Raw genomic sequence first — 17218 nt, 5'->3', positions numbered from 1 at the left:
ATTAGAGGTCTATCAGCTCCAGGAAACACTGAGGCAAATTGAAAGGCAGCATCTTCTTCCTTCTCAGCTCTTTTCCTCATACAAGCACGGCTGGGGCTGGGATGCCAGGGATGGTGACCGTGGGCTCATTTCCCACTCATGTTAACTGTTTGGGAACCACAAAGGCCCTGTGGTTTGGGGCAAAACTGGTTGGAGTCCTATTTCATTTTACCTTTTTGTTCCTACCAAATGGTCAGGGATGTGGTTGTGGGCTGCGGCAGCCAAGACAGTTTACTTCCTGCTCAGCTGCCCACTCCCTGGGAGAGCTGTGGCCTGGCCCCACCGCCCAACAGAGGAGTCACTGGGCTGTTCGGATTACCCCTAGCTGCCTGGAAGAGGCTTCTGGGGTGCTAACCCTTGGGGTAGTGGCCTCTTAGGGTGTCCCATGGAAGCACCTCAGTCATGACAGAGGAAATGAGAAAGCAGGCCTCAGGGGGTGGCTTTGAAGCCACCATGTTACAGAAAAAGCGCTGGCCTCACCAGTGCTCCGAGACCCTCGCTACACTGTCTTCTGTGGCTAAATTTCTGTCACATGATGACCACTGAAATGTACATGCACTCTAGTCCCAAGGACCCTCTACAGCAGCAGCTGAGGAAGGATAGCCCCAGGGTTCTGGAGTGCTGGTCCCAATTTAAGGGGAGGTGTGTGGGGGGGAGCAGGGGGTCTTCTCTGTCAACAACACTAAAAACAAATACTGTGATGGGAGGCCTCACGGTGTACCAGGCCTGTGCTGCATGCCGAATGGGCATTCTCTCATTTAGTCCTTGTCAGGGCTCTAGAGTGGGTATTATTATTCCCATTTTACAGATGGGGAACTGAGAGATTAAGTCATTTGCTGAAAGACATACAGTTAATAAGGGGCAGACTGAGGCCAAAGTCCATGCTACTGACCACTGTGTCCTGAGAGGTGAGGCCCAAGCTGTGCCAAGGGGGCTTGGTGGGCTGACCACCCGGTGCTTACACACCTCAGGCCAAGCAGTCGGGGGTTTCTAGTTCTCTATAATGCTTCAGCAGATCGGCAAATCGGCGCACCTGCTGAGTCTGGAGGAAGAGGAATTGTTTTCTCAATGGGAAGTTTCTGATAAGTTTCCATTTAATTTTGACACATGAAAGGATCCTGTGGAATATTTGGGGGGTAGGAGCCCAGTCCCTGAGACTGCCAGGCTGGTTATAACTGGAGCCTGTTTACCTCTCCAGGAGAGAGGATTTAACTGTCCCTTAGAGGGTATTTTTAGCAACAAAAAATAAAGAGGTTTTTGGATCTTTCAACAACCTAGGGAGCTGAAAAGAACAGAGGGCAGGACGGGGTGTTAGTGGTGGATGTGGAGTGTGTGTTTTCCCCAATGACTGAAATGCCCTTCAGCTCCTTCTCGAGGACCAGCTCAGATGTCAGCCCCCAGGGGAGCTTTAGCCGATCTCCTTGGTGGAGGGCCGCCGCCTCAAACAGCAACAACTACCCACATTTGGTGCTTCCTACCTGCCGGCTGGGTTCTAAGGGCTTTTTTAAAATATTAACTAGCCCTTTTAATCCTCATAACAGCCCCATGAGAAAAAAATACTATTATTATCCCTAGTATACAGATGGGCAGATGTCCCCCAAACCTCAGGGCAAGTAAGTGGCGGAGACAGGATTTGAACCAAGGGTGCTCCTTTCTATTAAGCTGCCTAGCCAAAACTTCTCCCTGGAGCTCCCAGCAGAGTCCCTTGACAGAAGCGTGCCTGTTCATCTGCTGGTCCACACCCGCGCTAAGGCAAATCAAGGACAGAGCAACTCCTCAGTCACTGTCCCACCCCCCGCACTGAGCTCAGGAGACACATAAATGGTGGCAGGGAGATATTCCAAAAATGCCACAAGTTAAGGCATCAAAACTATAACAGTGTGACTGTAAAGTACAATATTCTAATTGTTCATAATTCTCCCAAGGCCAATAATCTTTTGCAACATATGCACAAGATATAAAAGAGAAAGAAACCAAAGGATATTTAAAAGAGAACTGCTTATTTATAATCTAAAAGAAACCAATCTGGAAACAACCTGAATACAGTTAAATAAACTATGGTATTCACACTGCAGAACATTTGGTAGCTGTTTTTAAAAATGAAGTGGATCTATAGATGTATTGACTTAGAAAATGTTCATGATATGTTATCGAGTAAATAGAGGAAATTGCAGCCTAATGGGTACAGTGTGATTCTCTTTGGAAAAAAAGAAGCAAAACACCAAACACTTAAAACAAAAATCCCTGTATATGTACATACTTGTTGTTATATTTTTGTATATGCACAAAGAAAAGATAAAGGGATTTTTGCTAATCACCAAATTGTTAACGTTCCTTGAACTGCTCCAGGGGAGGAGAATCAGGGAGAAACTATTGATGATTTTTTCCCTTAATAATTGCACATTCCATATTAAAGCAAGCTTATATTGTTTTGTAAAACCCCAATTAAGTATTTTTTAAAAAGAACTGCCCTGGGGACAGTGTCCTCCACCACTAGTGGAGCTTAATGAGGGTGTTTTAAGCACAGCCACTCTTGGAGGGAAAATGATCTCCCCAGTCCTTCCTGCTTCTGAGCCCCGAGGGTCCCCCCAGGATTTTGTGCATAAAGCCCTGCTGGGAGGCGTTAGTAGCTGGGCTCCTCTACCAGTTCCATAACCCCTTCTGACTAAACCACCCTTTGAAAAACAGCTCCAATGTACAAAAATTAAACAAAGGCACTTTTACAAGGCCCACCTTTGCATACACATTTACATCCTAGGCGCTGAAAAGCCTCATTAGTCAGCTGCTCCTTGTCGCCCACATCAGAAGAGGTGGCCCTCCTCACAGCTGGTAACAGAGATCACGGCTCCACCGTCACCACCGTTGAGGAGGGCGGGGAGGAAAGGGGGCGCAGAGGGCACGGCAGCCCCACTGGCCGAGGCAGTGGCTCTCGGGAAAGGCTCCGTGTGGACCGGGCCGCGATGTGCTAGGGGCAGTGTTGGGCTCTGTGGGGGTACAACGGAGATTAGGATGCACACTCCTGCTGAGCCAGGAGTTAAGAGTTGTGTGTCTCCCAGAGGCGCATAGAATAAAGGAAGGTAAGGTCCAGGAGGTGACCCGTTTGGCGATGAGGGGCAGAGGAAGGATGAGAACTATCTGCAACTCAGGGTTCCGCGGAGCAGCACTGTTAGTGTCCGTGGCTGCACTGCCCTGGGCTGCTGCTCTGGGCCCCATACTACAGGGCCCTACTGGTCCCTCCTCTGTCCCTAGGAGCCAGAAGACTGTAGGGCCAAGGGGCAGGGCCAAGGGGTCGGGCCCACCCCACCCCGCCTTAAAAACCCACCCAACCGTAGGATATCCTGGAGACCAGAATCCCCTACCAGACAGACCCCTTTAGAGCCTGCACTGCCTCTTCCCCCATTGTCCTCTCTGCTACTTGGTGCCTCCCTAAACCTAAGAGGTGGTCAAGGGGCAGCTGGAAGAGGAGGTAGATGGACTTGGACCTGAGAGCTGAGATGTTCACACGTGTTCTCGGGGTGCAGGGTAAGCTGGGGAGGAGAGGGAGGCATGCTGGGGACTGGGGGCTGGGGGTTGGGAGCTGTCCCCAGGTCTGCAGATGTCAGGGGTGGGTCTGTCCATAATCCTTTTTGGATTGTCTGGGGTATGCATGTAAGAAAACAGTAGCTATAGTCTCTAGATTGTTCCAAGGTCAGATAGCCTCTCCTACCTTCACTCACCTTCTATGGCAGCCCCAGGCTGGCTCAGGTGGGTGCTAAACGCTCCCAGCCTTGCCCTGAAGTGGGTCCTGCAGAGAACCAGTTTGTGGTAGGCCAGAAAAAGGGGGTTCAGTGGCAAAATGTTTGGGAAATGCCTCTCAGAGTTTCATTAGCTTATTAGCATATTAGCAGATCTGAGAATTTCTAAAGAAAAGAAAAACAGTCAGCTTTGAAATGCAGAGTTTCTCCAACTTATTTGACTATGAGTCTGGTTTTGGAATAACAGCTATTTTAAGGTTTCAGGGTACAAGGAAAATGCAGTGTGGGGCATTCAGTTCAACAGATAAATGAAGTTCATCTCTTTAAGCATCTATACATTATTTTAACCAAGACGGCTGACAGTCTTCTTGAAATGCACCACACACTCCTCTGCCTTCTTCAGCTGACCCTGCTGAACATCCCCAAGCCTCAAAACCAGGGTCAGTGTCCACTAGCATCAGTTGAGCCCCCACTGTGAGCCAGGCACGTTCATCTCCTTTTTAGTTCTTTTCTTGCACAATTACATTCTTACTAGGTTCCAGGTGCCATTCCCAATGCTTTACAAATATTGACTCCTTTAATCCTTTTAATGACCCTGTGTACTGGGCCCTATTATTATCCCCATTTAAAGATGAGGAAACTGAGGCATGGAAAGGTTAAGTGACTTGCCCAAAGTCACACAGCTGGTAAGTGGTGAAGTCGGGGTAAAACCCAGAATCCAGGTGTATTGTTTTCCTATTGCTGCTGTAACAAATTACCACAAACTTAGTGGCAACACAAATTAATTTTCTTCCAGTTCTGTAGGCCAGAAGTCTGATATCAGTTTCACAAAACTCAAGGTGTCAGCAGGGCTGGATCCTACTGGAGGCTCTAGCGGAGAATTTGCTTCCTTGCGGACTGACCACATTCCTTGGCTTATGGCCCCTTCCTCACATCACCCCAACCTCTTGCTTCAGTTGTCAAATCTCCCTCCACCTCCCTCTTATAAGGACATTTGTGATTACATTTAGGGCCCACCTGGATAATCCAGGATAATCTCCCCATCTCAAGATCTTTAACCATATCTGCCATATAAGGTAACGCTCCTACGTTCTGGATATTTTGGGGGGCCATTATTCAGCCTACCCACCATGCTTTGAACCCACTGTACTATGTTAATTTAATCTTCCCAACAATTCTGGGAAAATGTTGTCATTATCGTTATTTCTCAGATTAGAAGACTAAGGCTCCAAGAAGTTAGATGAACTGTGAAGTGTATCAAGGTAGTTATTGGCACAACTAGGACTGGAACCAAGATTTGGGTGCTGCAAGTCCCATCTTGTTCCTCTATACCTGATCCACTACTGAGGTGAGCTCAGGTGAGGGGGGAGCCTCAGGGGCTTTTGAAGTAGGTGCTGCTTTTTGTTATCATCTAGACAGGACTCTTGTGGCGTTCTAACCTACTGAAAATCTGATGAGTGCTACGGATTTGCATTCTTCCCTAGATGCACTGCCATGAACACACACATTTTGAGACAGTTGCTAGGAGCTCACAGACCCAGCTTAAGAACTTTCCCTCTAAACTGAGAGTTCCTGCAGACCAGGGACTACTTCAGACCCATTTTGTGCCTGGTGCACAGTAGGGGCTCAACAGATGTCTGCCCAAGACTGCTGAATGGGTTAAATGGGTGATTCTACCACCTCTAGAAGCCCTACACACTAGCTGCTAAACAAATGTCCCACACTTGATTAAAAACAAATAAACAAAAAGGTATTGGGAATTGAGAGTGGGATGGAGGCAGATAGGCACAAGAATAAATCAAGTCACCACTGTGGTAAAGAATAGGTGGCTCTTAGCCATTCTCGAAAGGACTTTTGAAAGGGAACCAGGGGGCTCTGATGTAAATTGTATTAATACGTCAAGGGCCCCTCTGACCTGAGAGCAGCTCCATGGCTTAAAGTGCGTGGGCTTTTTTTTTTTAACTTTTAATTTTGAAATACTTTCAAACTTACAGGACAGTTAAAAAATAATAAAAATCTTATACACAGAACTCCAAAATGCCCCATCCCCCCATACTCAGATCCACCAAGTTTAATATTTTGTCACCTTTGCCATATCATTCTATCTATGCATGCATCTATCTGTCTATTTATCAATCTTTCTTTTTTTTTTTTTTTTTAATTGTGGGAACATACATATAACACAAACTTTCCCATATCAATCACTCCTGTTCTGGTTTGCTAAAGCTGCTATTATGCAAAATACCAAAAATAGACTGGCTTTATAAAGGGGATTTATTTGGTTACAAATTTAAAGTTCTAAGGCCATAACAGTGCCCAAACTAAGGCATCACCAAGAGGATACCTTCACTGAAGAAAGGCCAATGGCATCCAGAACACCTCTATCATCTGGGAAGGCACGGGTTGTGTTTCAAAATGGCTTTCTCCAAAATGTCTCTGGGTGTCTGTCTTAGCCCCTCTCTCTCAGCAATTGTGTGTCCTTGCTTCTTTCTCCCAGGACATTTCTCTCTAAGCGTCTGGGGGTCATCTCTTAGCCTCTCTGGGGCAAACTCTGGGCTTCATCTCTTAGCTTAGCATCTACAAACATCCTTCCGTCTGCAACTCCAAGCATCTCCAAGAGTCAGTGTCAGCGTCGACTCTGGAGCTCTCTTAAGTACTCCAGTGAACTAATCAAGATCCACCCTGAATGGGCGGGGTCCACACCTCCATGGAAATAATTTAATCAGAAGTTCCACCCTAATCAACAGACTAATCAGTCTGCCCCACAAGAATGCATTAAAGAACATGGCTTTTCTGGGGAAATATAATATATCCAAACCAGCACCACTCCCAAGCAGGCCATTCAATAAGATTTATCACGTTCACAATATTGTGATATCCTCACCACCTTCCATTACTAAAACTTTCCCATCTCCCCAAACAGAAACCCTACCCCCATTATGCATTGACTCCCCCATGCTCCCTGCCCCTGGCCACCTGTAAGTACACGGGCTGGTGATAGTTGTGTTCTTCCACTGTTCAAATGAATGGGGGTAATAATATACTTAAGGATTTTTTTTTTTTTTTTAATTTCTCTGCTGTTTGTAGGAATTTGGGAGGAAAAGTCAAATCTATTTCAAGAGTGATTTGTGCTCTTTTGGGCATTGTGCCAGCCTCTAGGAACTCCCCGCACCTGCCAACCTGTCTATATTATCCTGTCTGGAAAAGCTTCCTTCCACTGGGCCTGGAGGATAGCAACAGAAACAACGTGATTGCAAGAAAATGCAAGCCCGAGTGGCAGGTGACACCATTTCATGATTGATGGAGAGCGAAGCCAATGAGGATTCAGAATTGATAGTAGGAGGGAGGCCATTGTGGAAAAGAATGGGTGGCACTCGCTGTGGGAATCTTTAAAGGGGACAAAGAGCCCTGCTGTCGCTAATGGGTGTCCCTTTGCAGAGGATCAGGTGATTCAAGCAGCACCCTGGGGTGGTTCATTCCATTTCCTTCTCCCTCTCATGCTCCCACAACCACCCCAAAGCCTTTCCCTTTAACTGGGATTGTATTAAACAGCCTTTCAATAGTAATAGAAGGAGGTTGCTCTTAGTGGCACCCAGTCTATAAATAAAGGGTAACAATAGGAAACCGATGGGACTTGTCCTCCCCATACACCGTACGGAGGATTTTCACAGGGATTTCTGAAATTGTCCTCACCAATTAGGATCCCAGAATGGTTAACAACAAACTGATGAATTTGTTCAGGTAACATCCATGAGATATATTTCTAAAAGGCAAGGAATTTGCATGTTGTAGTAATAGCCATTCTTTATTCTAGTTTAACTGGTCCCTAAGAGGCTTTAACTGCAGCGAGAGGGATTTTGTTTAGAGAGATCGTCAAGCCTCTTAGAAGGGTAGAGGGAAAGAAATGGGGGAGGTTCCCTCCAGGGACTGGCTTCAAAACGGAATCTGGTCCTATCTGTCTAGGAGAGCAAGTCCACCCTGGAGGCAGGGGCATGGCCTGTATGGCTCCCGAAGCCCTTTCCAGTTCTGTTTCAATCGAGCTACATTCCCTTGCCTGTGATCCATGCAGAAGTTTGATATTTTTCTATCCCTGAGGGTGTTGGCAAAACTAAAAGAAAGTTTCTCTATACCTGCTCCATCCATCAGCCAGGTCTCAGCTGACTTCTGGAACGTTCCTCCCCATCTCTTTCACTTCTCAGCCAGAAAAAGGGGAGATCTCTGGGTTACAGTCCTCAGCTGGGCACCAAGAGCAGGAAGCTCTTAACCCCGAACCATCCCATGCAGGAGCATTCTCACCACAAACACCTAGAAGCCGATCGTTGCACCCTAAATGGATACGGACAGTTCAATCCAGAAAGAAAGGGCTATTTAAATGCTGTAATAAATCATGTGCCAAGTGAGGTGTCAGAAATGCAAACTAGTGAATGAAAAGTCAGAGAGTTGAAATGGAGCCACATGTTGAATAGCTTGTAGCTGCCTGGTTCTTTCTGCCCATAGCAATGGCCTGGGGCCTGGCTAAGCACCCTCCATGCCTCCCGGGATGAGGAGGTACCCAAGAGCTGCTCCCAAGGCTGACATTTAAAAAGTTTATACCTGGATTTCCATCCCATACCTTGAGAAAAACATGGGAGAAGGAAAGCGGCCCGTGAGGGTGGCATACCCTAACACAGCTTACCGATAAGGCTGCCAGGCTTGGGAACTGACAGGTACCCTTTGAAAGTTATAAACCACCTAAAAGGATTAACATTATTGATTGTTATTAATGTAAACTTTAATTACCAAGAAATCATTAATAATATTTTTAATAAAGAAAGAAAACAAGAAATCAATATCAAATCTTATAACTTACTCAACACGCCAGGGACTGGTACCCCACTGTTGGGCAAACGGAAAAAAGGCAGACTAAAACACCAAATGCCCATACAAATGGCTGGAGCAGTAACTTAACTGACTTAGTCAAGGAATGCCAAAGACCTGAAGTTAAAATCCCAGCCTGCACAGATCCATCCAAAGTTTGTAGGAAGGGGGGCGGATTCCAGGATTTGCGAATACTCCAGGGAGGAAAGCATCCATTGTTCCATCCTGCTTGCTCCGTCCTTCCATCCATGGATCCCCGCATTCCTCACAAGTCCATCCACTCCTCAAACATGTGCCTGCACTGTCCCAGGCGCAGGGGACACAGGAGAACCAGACAATGCTTTCCCCACTGGTTTCGCATTGTGCACAGGATGAAGACACATGAAGCATCTTCTTGAGGTCTGCAGGCCCCACAGCATCCAGCCCTTCCTTCTCCACAGCCTCATCTCGCATCTCATGCCCCCTCATTCTCCCACTGCAGCCACACCGGCTGTCTTTCGGGCTGTCATGCTCCTCTTCTCCTTCCTGGCACATGACCTCTATCCATGCAACTCTCCCTGCCTAGAATGTTCTCTCTATGTCAAGTTCAACACCTGTCCTTCTGCCAGCTGGGTCAATTCTAGCTTCCTTGTAGTACTCTACAGTTTTTTTGCACAATGTTCTGACTGATATCTGGTCTGTTATGACAACGTAAGCCACTTGAGGGCAAGGGGCACATCTGCTTCTGTCTCCACTGTCTCCCCAGAACCTGTCCTTAATGACAGGTGCTTAATAAATATATAATGAATGAGAAAATGAAGCATGCCTTAAAGGAGCTCGTGGTCTAGGCGAGAGAGACCCTCTTTAGTCCTCCATGCAAACGACTCCATCAGAGCTCTCCTGCCAAGACCAGCTGTGACTGTGAGGAACTGGGTTCTTGGGCAGAGGTCAGGGACCCTGGGAAGAGCCAAGACTTGGGTTGGGCATGGACTATTGTCATGCTCCTTGTTGTCTTTAACTGATTCCTTTCTACCCTGCCCTTGAATCAGTTTATTATTCAGCTCTATTGGTCCATTCTTGAGCCAGAGTATCAGAGAAGCAGCCTGGGGCTGGTACTGGGCAGTAAGGTGGCAGCAGGAATGAGGAAACCCTAGCACAGGGAAAGCTAACAAGTTTTTCTCTCATATCAGCTCCAGATGACCAAAAATACCTGCCCAGAGCACACTCGGAGGATTCTGGGGACACATTTGAGCTCATCTAGAAAGAATTCTGGGATCGATTAGTCATGTCTGCTACACGTACAGGATGGGAACCCAGGGGCATGCCTGTCACTTTTTGGCCAGCCCTGCTCTGAGGAGGACAGGGAGCCCTTTGTTCATGGACCTCCTGGAGGTTTCTTTCCCGCCCAGGCCCTGAGAGTGTGGGCTCTGAGTAACAAGGGAGGCTGTTTCTTCACAGTTAGTGGTGCCATGGTTGGATTTCTCACAGCTGGATGGTTCTACAAGTAACGGATGCTTAAGTTACCAAGGCAGGCCTCACTTAAGGTTACTCACGTGTTCACAGAACATTCTCTGAGATGCTGCTAATGGAGCCCTGTGAGAGGATGACATCCTAATACACCCACGGTACCAGAGGAACCACAGTGCCCAGTCCCAGCCTCCTGTTAGACCATGTATGTGGTCTTGTGATACTTGCGCAGCTGGTGGCTAATCAAAAAAACTGAAATTCTGGCATTAGGGGCCTTTGAGTAATCTAGGAAGCCACATCCCTTCTCCGACTGGCTTCTAAGGAAAGAATCTAGTCACCCCTTGGTAGACTGAGCACCTGAAAGAGGGCACTTTGTAAACACTAGAAGGTATGTCAGAGCCGCACACAAAGCCACCTCTGCATGGACACTGGCAAGTGCCCTGCCTTTCCATCACATGAAGAGGAGGCTTCTTGGAGGGCCAATGCTCAATTGGGCCAATGCTCAATTCCAGAACCTCCTGAGTTGACATCAGAGAGGACAAGGGAAGTTGTATATAATTTTCTCATTTGCCAAATGTTCCCTGAGCCCCTTCTTCTCTCAGCTGCTGCCTAAGGTGTAGGGATTCAGAGAAACATGGGCCTGGGCGACCCTCAAAGAATTCTGTAAAGCAAACAGTCATGGAATCAGAGAAATGTATTACACAGAAGGGGAGTAGAAAGAGAAGTCTGTATGAACGAGGCCAGGTGGGGAGCACCAAAAAAAGGAGGTCAGCTCCAAGTGGGGAGGACAGGGTAGCTTCCCAGCACAGAGACAGCTCAGGCCTGAGAGAGGAGGAGGCATCACTGACCAGGTGAGGTGGACAGGGGTGCTCAGGTGGGCCAGCGTGTGCAAAGGCCCAAGGTATGGATCCATGGGGCAGGGGGCTCCCCAGGGTGACTGGCCCAGTGTTCCAGGAGGAAACGGCACAAATGTGGCTGCAGAGCAGGGCAGGACTGGCATCCAGAAGGCCCTGTGTGCCATGCTGTTGAGTCAAGACTATATTCTGAGGGCAATGAGGAGCTGCTGGAGGTTTTCAGACCAGGACCAGGTCAGATTTGCGTTTCTGCTGGATCCTTTGGCAGCAGCGTGGATGCAGTAAGGAGGTGGAGGTAGGGTGAAGAGGCAACGGTACTAGTCAGAGGCTGTCCTAACAGTCCACACAGGACGTGACGTGCGTAGATGAATGGAGACGGCGAACACTGCCACCAAAAGGTGTTTTATACCTGTTGAAAAACACCCTGGGACATAAATACACTCAACAACAACAGAGGAAGAGCGCATCAATTCTTATTGCCAGACCCACATTTCTTGGCGAGCCCAGCCTCCTAGGACCCTTTTCCTGGTCCCCACTCTGTACCTGAATTTCTGCCCCTTCCCGGATCTCCATAGCTCTTTTGTTATTAGTCTGTTTTCCTTGAATTACAGCCCACAGAGTATCGTCTCCCAGCCCAGGCGGGGAGCAGGCTGGGGGCTGAGTTGACATTTCACACATCTCCGCATTCCCCCCCTCAGCCTGCACAGAGCTGGACAACCCTATCTATACATACCTATATACACGCTTCCACATATACGTACATGTTTTTAAATAACACTTAATTGAATGAAAAATTTAGGTGCATGGACTTCCCGGACTACAATTCATCTGGCTGCAAAGGCACACAGTGAACTGGTTGCAAATTTGTGGTTAGGGAGACCAGTCATGACTCAAGAATTGCTTGTGCCTGTAGAGCAGCGGGGCTCAGATTCTGTCTGAGGCCAGGCGCCTTGGCAGGGGGACCCAGCCCCCTGCAGTCATCAGCATTATGGCTCCAGGAGCCAATGTGCACAGCAAGCACCGCTGAGGAATGCCAGGTGCTGCAGGGGCACTTGTCAATCATGGGATAGGAAACAAGGCAGCGCCTGGAGCACAAACCGAGAAAAGGATACATCTTATTTGTTTGCGTGGCTTGCTTTCATGATGGATGAATCAAATGAAGCCGGTGGAATAGAAACAATCCCTAAACGCGAAATGAAAAAGGCATTTAGGAGCCCGGACTTGAGTGCATTGGCCTGGTGTGCAGGTGGGAATGGGGGACGCTCTGCCTGGCCACATAAGGAGCCTGGGACAGACGGTGGTGTAAACAGCTGGCCCCGCAATAGCGCCGTCTCACTCCTAATGAGGCCACTTGGATCATCCACACACCCCTTGCCCTAGAACAGTAGGCAGAGAGCACTGAGGCTGGGCTCATGATCCCTAACTTGGGGACTCCTGATGCTCAAATTAAAGGGCACCATATTAATATGAACATTTAGGGCTTTGGAGTCAAGCAGAGTAAGGTTTAAATTCTGACTCCTTCACTTACCAGCTGTGTGATCTTGGGCAAGTTAATTAACCTCTCTGAGCCTCAGTTTCCCGAGATTATATTGCAGTACACAGGGAAAGAGACAATATTAAGATAAGTAAATCTCATAAGAGCAGTCTCAAAGAGCTCGTCATTGACACCTGATCCTAACTAATTTCTCTCTCATTATTCTCCATCTTTGCTCCATTTGTTTAGCTTGTTGTTCTCATCGGAATTTATGCTTACTCACTTGGTTGTTTACTTGTTTGTTGCCAGTCCCTGTCCCTTCCCCCTAGAACGTGGGAGCTCTTTGAGGGCCAAGATCATACCTGTTCTGTTCATTATTATATCCCCAGTGCCTGAAACAGTGTAAGCACCGTTTAAATTCTGGATAAATGATTAAATGGGGATCCCAGTGCCTGGCATTAAGTAGATGCTCAAGGAATGGTGGTTGGTATGAGCCCGGAGACCTGGAAGGACTAGAAGTGTGGACACGAAGGCCAAGCTCTGGCGTAGAGGTTGGGAGTCTTCGTAACTTACTATCAGAACTTGGGTGAGTCTCTTCCCCGCTCTGGGGATGCTGTTTCCTCATCTGTCCAATGAGGAGGATGGTTTGGAGATCACCTCCAGCATCCTCTGGTTCTTATAGTCTCCTGTTCTCCACTGGGCTCTGAACTCAACAGGACCACAGGAAAACCCAGTTCCATCACTGGCACCAACATGGGCAACTTTCGCCTCCATAATTGCCGTGCAAAAGGAACCTGAGTGGCCCAGATACAACTCCTGGGAAGAGGTGGGCATTCTGAACAGCCAGCAGCCATCCCCACCTCCACCTCTCCACTCCCCTGGCCCCTGCTGCCCAGCATCGAGCCTGGCAGACTCACAAAGACTCACCTCTTAGTCTCAGACCTGGTTTGAAAAGACATGAAGAAACAAAGGAAGTTTTAGGAAGTCAGGAAGTGAGGAAGGAAGGAATGAACGAAGGAATGAAAGCAGGTGGCTATCGACGTGTAGCAGGCCCTATGCCTGTGACATGCAGTTGCTTGTCTGGTCCTTATTGTAGCCTGGGTAAGATCATTACCCACATTTACAGATGAGGAGTGGGCACTTTAGTTATTCCCACGAAAGTAGCAAGTGGCAAAGCAAGGCAATAAAGCCAAGCCTTCTGACTTGAAGTCTTCCATGCTGAAGAGTTCAGTGGAGTTTAGGCCTCAGGCCTCTTATCTATGACATTAATCAGGATACAATCTAAGTGTGATTTATGGCGAAAAGGCACTACTAATTCAGGAGTGGCCTCTGCAGGAAGCATTTTAAACTAAGGTAATAATAAGCCAACATTTACAGAGCATTTCCTAAGGGTGGGGTAGGTGCATGCAGAGCACTTTCCATGCTCGCATTGTCCCATTTTATCCTCTCTACAGCTCGGTGAGTAGGCAGGTACAGTACCATTTTGCAGATGAAGAGCGTGAGGCTTAGAGAGGCAAAATAACTTGGCTGAAGCCGTGTAGCTTGGAAGGGATGGCACTGGAATCCAAATCCTGCTCTAACTCCAGGCCTTCAGCTGCCCACCTCATACGGGCAGACAGGTGAGACCATGGGGATAGAATTAACATTTAATTATATGACACTAACATTTACTGTATTTGTGCTATAGAAACATAATATTTACCATATACATATACACCAAGCATATGATATATAATCACTTCTACTAATACAGTACTTATACTGTGATTGAGCCCAGAAGAAGAGAGAGCAGTGTCCTCTACCGCAAGCCAGCACTGGCACCAAATGGATTAGGTCACACAGTGGGATTAGGTCAAGAGCTTGAGGCTACTGTCACTCACTCGGTGAATGTGCAGCAGTGCTAGGCACCTCTACAGAATGTCCCCACGGACCATCCAAACAGTGTAGCTGGAGTCTCCGGGGAAAGTGGGCAGGGGCCGAGGAGGCTGGGGGTGACCTACTTTTGGTGACCACAGAGACCCCAAGCACGACAAGTGAAGCACCACCAGCACCCCCGTCCCCGGCCTAGGGATTCAGCCACAAATGCCCTGAAGAGTGGCAGGCAAAAGGGCTTAGCTCCTCCAGGGGGCAAGGAAGGCCTCTACTGCCTCCCTCTGGGACACGCCAGTGCCCTAGAGATGGGGAGATATGAACCCTTGCAGCAGACAGCGAGTGGGTCATGGACTGGATCTGCCTGGTCAGCCCATCCATGGTCTCACCCCAAAAGGGATCAAGCAGCAGAACACAGGACGCCTGGGGGAGGCCACTGAGTTTTGTTTCTGCAGCTGTACCTGAAATGGCCTTGAGTGCTGGGCAACTAGGGCTTTGCACCCCATTTTGGGAGGCAGTCACCCTGCCTTTTTATTGCCTGAACAATTCTAGGCATGTCCCTTGACTGTCAGCCCCTCATCTGCCTCATCCGTAAACAGAGGCTAACTACCAGTCTTCTTATGTGCAGGAGACAGATTTGCTGACTCATGCATGGGAAAAGGCTTTGTAGAATTGCAGATCCCGGAACAAAAATGTAAGGGTCTTTGATTTTACTATTTTGGGCCCCGAAGTCACTGTTGGCATGGTGTTGTTGTTGATGGTTTCAAAGGCCGGGCTTTTACAGAATGAATGGTGAATATATGCAGCTCGCTGCGAAACAAACGGAGGGCCTTGTCCCTGCTCCCCTGACTCAGCCCAGGGCAGATCACAGTCATGGCCAGGGGCCAAGAGGAACCCCCATCCCCTTCTGGAGAAGAAGCCTTAAGTCCATCCCTTCAGCCATGGGTGGATATTTATTGATTCTCTGCTGAGGCCAGGTCCTGTGTTGATAGTCCCCTAGTGGCCACCCAGGCCTCGCTCAGCCCTCCCAGAGCTGCTGCTCTATCACAGGGCCTGGGCAGGAAAGCCAGAATTGGCGCAAGGGATTTTTCTGACCTAAGCCCTTGCCTAGGAGAGGATTGCTCAGGGCCAGGGTTTGTTATGGAGTCCCAGCACGGAGTCCCAGAGCTGGCCTCATTATAACCCCAGGTGGGATGCAGGATCTGCAAGGAAAGCAAACATCACCCGGCCCCGTGCACTCCAATGCTGGCACCACCCAGCATGGCACACGCCATGATGCCAGCCAGCCTGAGACAGGGGCTTCCCAAGGGCCCGCTGGGCAGGAAATGCCCTCCTAGACTCCAGGCTTCACTGGGAAATGCCTGTTAGGGGGAAACACATTCAGACTCTAAACACCAAGCTGTCCTGGCTCAAGTTGGCTGGTGGGCCCCAGCCCTCATTTCTTTGGAATACTGGAGGAGATCAGGAGAAGAGGGAAGGGGAAGACCCTCACTGCACACAGGGGAGGCCCTTCAATTCTACCTGGAAAGCGTGCTTTCTTCTCACTGTCTCTTGTTGAAGAGAATCATTTATCCTGGCAAAATGGGAGAAGGCCCTTTGCATTTTGTAACGAAGTGTCAGCATGCAGTGACAGGTGAGGTCCCAAGATACCCCCGAGTCTTTTTTTATTCTCTTCTGTCCACAATCATTAAGGAAAAATCTCCCTGCAGTGTCTGTAAAACCCATTCACTAGAGGGAAATAGATCAATGAGAAAGCCGCCGTCCAGAGAGGCTGTTCTGACGGCTCTGAAGAGCGCACATTCATTCTTAACCTGGAGCCCACGCCAAAAGGACAAAGGATGCCCGCTCCCATTCCCTGAAAGAAGAGCTAACCAAAAAAGTTCTTTAACTAGCTGTCTATGCCTCATCTTTTATACTGTAAGAACAAAATCTCCTTCTGAGCGTGACATATCTTACACTTTAAGTAAGTGCAACTTTTCCACTCATTTTTAAGTGCACTAGCCTGCTAAAGTGATAGCAAAAATCCAGGGGGAAGAAAAGGCAAGATGGTGGCGGCACAGCTGTGTCCATAGCTGGCATCTCTAGCCAACAGCTGCAGGACCTAGAAAAGGTTCCTGAGAAGAACTCGAAGAGCTGACACCCCCAAGAGGATGCATAATTCAAGTGTGGAAAACTCACCCTCTGGTGCTCCAGCACCCAGGTGCTCGGAGTGTGTTCGCTGCAGCTGGGTGGGAGGGATGGGTGTGTGGCCTCCAGAAGAGAAGTGGGCCGCACCCATGAGAGCGGGGAAAGAAAAACATAGCTAAAAAATCATTCGTTTGTTGGTTGATTCAATAATTATTAGCAGCTTCCGTGCGCCAGGCACTTGCAGTGGGAGGAGGGATGAAATAATAATAGCAACAAAAATGACACAAGTGACCATATTGACCTCACACCCTGTGCCAGACAGTCTGCTAAGCACTTTTTGTGCATTATTTCATTTAATGGTTGCAACAATCCTTGAAGGAAAGGAGTAATATTACTCTGCTCTACAAATGAGGAAACTGAGGCAGAGCAGTTTAAGCAGCTAGCCCAAGGTTATATAGCTAATAAGAGGCAGAGCTGGAATTGACAGCCAGATCCATTTGACTTTAGGCTACTGCCATTTGCCAAGACTAGAGAAAGACAGTTGATGCATACTTACTCAGCTTGTCAATATGAACAAGGCACTGTGTTCAATCACACCTGCCTAGAGAAGCACAAAGCATTAGCCCGCATTCCGGGAGCTCACTCCACAGTTAGGAATGTGGACAGTAAGAATAAATGGTGGTGGAAATGGGTAAGATCTCGTCTGTGCTCAGTGAAGTCATGGCAGCTGGACTGGAGCAGGCTGAGAGCAGTATTGGAGCCCAGCCATGCTGTCTTGAATTTGAGGCTCAGGGGCTCAGCTTTATCTGGGAGTCACA

At 48.2% G+C, this 17218-nt stretch overlaps 1 protein-coding gene across 1 annotated transcript in view; it reads right to left on the bottom strand.

The window, feature by feature from the left end:
• KCNN3 (potassium calcium-activated channel subfamily N member 3) overlaps window positions 1-17218 on the bottom strand; it is a 177982-nt gene that overhangs the window by 91995 nt on the left and 68769 nt on the right.

This window comes from Choloepus didactylus, chromosome 2 (genome assembly GCF_015220235.1).
Source record: "Choloepus didactylus isolate mChoDid1 chromosome 2, mChoDid1.pri, whole genome shotgun sequence".
NCBI lineage: Eukaryota > Metazoa > Chordata > Mammalia > Pilosa > Megalonychidae > Choloepus > Choloepus didactylus.
Note: the sequence above shows the minus strand (reverse complement) of the source record. Positions and strands in the feature narration are given on the sequence as shown.